The following is a 2,879-nucleotide window of genomic DNA, read 5'->3' as shown; positions in this document are numbered from 1 at the left end:
GGACGCCGTGTTCATGCCCACATGTAGACAGGGAGGTGATCTTGATCCAGACTCATAGGAGCTGTCAGCTGACCTGAGAGCACTCCATATTTCCGGAGGTACTACTTGGTTCATTCTTTTGTGTATATATATATATATATATATATATATATATATATATATATATATATATATATATATATATATATATATATATATATATATATATATATATGTATGTATTTTGGGCACGACAGGCTCTTGTCCTGTCCATATGTCTAGTACTCTAGTAGAGGCTCGTGGATACGCAGTGTGGGTTATATGGTCTCACGAGATTACTATTGTCTATATAATATTATTTTGATAGCCGAAAGGCTTATGTCTATAAAAGTATCTATGTTCTCAAATGAAAAATGGGTTTTCCTATGATTATGAGCATATGAATATTAAAGAAGTGTATTATGAGTATGATGAGCAATAGAATGAGTGGTGCTCGGTGGTTAGCCACGGGTACCTGTCACGGTCCCTAGTCGGGTCGTGACAAAAGTGGTATCAGAGAAGTTCAGTCCTAGGAAGTGTCTACGAGCCGTGTCTAGTAGAGTCTTGTTTATGGTATGTTGCGTGCCACGCTAATAAACAAGAGGCTACAGGGCATTTAGGAAAAATGACCATCTTTCATCTTTAGAGATCGTGCGATAGAGCTGTGTTATAAGATCTTTTCCTCCCTAATAGTGTGCTATGATTTCAGAAATGCCGCCAAAAGGAAAAGCTACAACCGCCCAGAAGGGCAAGACTACAACGAAAAGGCGGGTAGAAAGAGAGCCACCAATGAATGTGAAAGAGGGCGAGTCACATAATGAGGCTCCATCAAATACTTCCTCTACCCCGCCCAATGTGGAAGAACAAGGAGGAGCTTCAGCTCCAGTTCCTCCACCGGTAGCTTCGGGTCAACAAGTGACCGAGGCTATTCATCTATTGACACAATTAGTTGTCGCCCAGGCGCAGCAGCAGAATATGAGTTCAAGTGATCGGGCTGCTAGTACCAGGGCCCGTGATTTTATGAGTTTGAATCCTCCGGAGTTTTTCAGGTCAAAGCCGGATGAAGACCCGTAAGGTTTTATTGATTAGATGCTGAGAACATTGAAGATTATTCATTCCTCCGAGATTGACTATGTAGAGTTGGCATCTTATAGACTCTGAGATGTGGCGGTGTTGTGGTACAACAATTGGCTAGCATCAAGAAAAGAAAATGCGCCTCCTCTCGTGTGGCAAGAATTTGTAGATGCTTTCATCCGCCACTATTTGCCACCCGAGGTCCGCCGAGCTAGAGCGGATAGGTTCTTAAATCTGAAGCAAGAAAATATGAGCGCCCGGGAATATAGCCTTCAATTTAATACCTTGGCTAGATATGCCCCGACTATGGTGGCCGAGATGGGAGATAGAGTGCATCGCTTTGTGAGTGGCTTAGGGACACATTTATTTAAATATTGCTTAACGGTTTCATTGCAAGACAGGATGGATATTTTCCGAATGTAAGCTCATGCCCAGAATTTAGAGGGACGACAACAACCACAAAGAGGTGATCGTGATATTGATAGAAGGAAAAGTAAGAGGGCCAGATCTATAGGGGCAGCCAGTGATTACAGAGGGGGATCAAGGCAGACACATTCTAGACACTCAGGCCTGTCGGTGACTAGTGCACCTCCACGATTTACAGGTAGGAGATTTGATCGCTCCTTTCGTTCAGGACAAGGTCAGAGTTCGAGGGCCTCATATTCTCAGTTCAGGGAATATTATAGTCAGAGGAGATCCCCAGTACCACGGTGCAGCCAGTGCGGTAGACTACATTTCAGACAGTGTCGCCAGGGTTCAGATGCTTGCTATGCCTGTGGCCAGGTTGGGCATATGATGCGAGATTGCCCGTCAATGAGTGGTAGAGTTGGGGTTCATCCTACAGGATCAGTGGCTGGTTCATCTTCAGCGCGCCCGGTAGGGCAGAATCCTCAGACGTCAGCAGGTCGAGGTAGAGGCAGAGGGGGAACATCTACTTTAGGTGCCACTCAGCCCCGTGTGTACGCTTTAGCCGACGACAGGATCTTGAGTCCTCCCCGGATGTGGTTACAGGTACATTATCCGTATTTTCCCATGATGTATATGTATTGATTGATTCGGGTTCTACATTCTCTTATGTTACTCCGTATGTTGCTGGTTGTATTGGGGTGAAACCCGAGCCAATTCAACCTTTTGAGGTAACTACTCCGGTTGGTGATCCCGTGATAGCTAGACAATTGTATAAAAACTGTGTACTTGTGACATGCAATCGCCAGACCAAATCTGATTTAATCTAGCTGAAAATGCTAGATTTCGATGTGATTATGGGTATGGATTGGTTGGCCTCATGTTATGCTAATGTGGATTGCCGAATGAAGATAGTCCGATTCCAATTTCTGGGAGAGCCCGTGCTTTAATTGAAGGGTAATACAACTTCTCCAATAGGTACTTTTATTTCCTACCTTAAGGCAAGAAAGATGATAGCCAAGGGCTACATTTATCACTTAGTCCGAGTACATGACACCGACTTTCCAATCTGTTCCGGTAGTGAATGAGTCTCCAGATGTATTCCCAGATGAGCTTCCAGGTCTTCCTCCAGAAAGAGAGATTGATTTTTCCATTGATGTGTTGCCGGACACCAAGCCTATTTCTATTTCTCCTTACCGAATGGCTCCGGCAGAATTGAAAGAGCTAAAGGTACAGTTAAAAGATTTGCTTGAGAAGGGGTTTATTAGACCCACTTTATCACCGTGGGGAGCACCGGTCTTGTTCGTAAGAAAGAAAGATGGTTCCCTACGAATGTGCATCGACTATAGGCAATTGAATAATGTGACAATAAAGAATAAATA

Source organism: Lycium barbarum, chromosome 10, assembly GCF_019175385.1.
Source record: "Lycium barbarum isolate Lr01 chromosome 10, ASM1917538v2, whole genome shotgun sequence".
Taxonomy (NCBI): Eukaryota; Viridiplantae; Streptophyta; class Magnoliopsida; order Solanales; family Solanaceae; genus Lycium; species Lycium barbarum.
The sequence above is the reverse complement of the archived record's forward strand: the minus strand, read 5'-3'. Positions refer to the sequence as shown.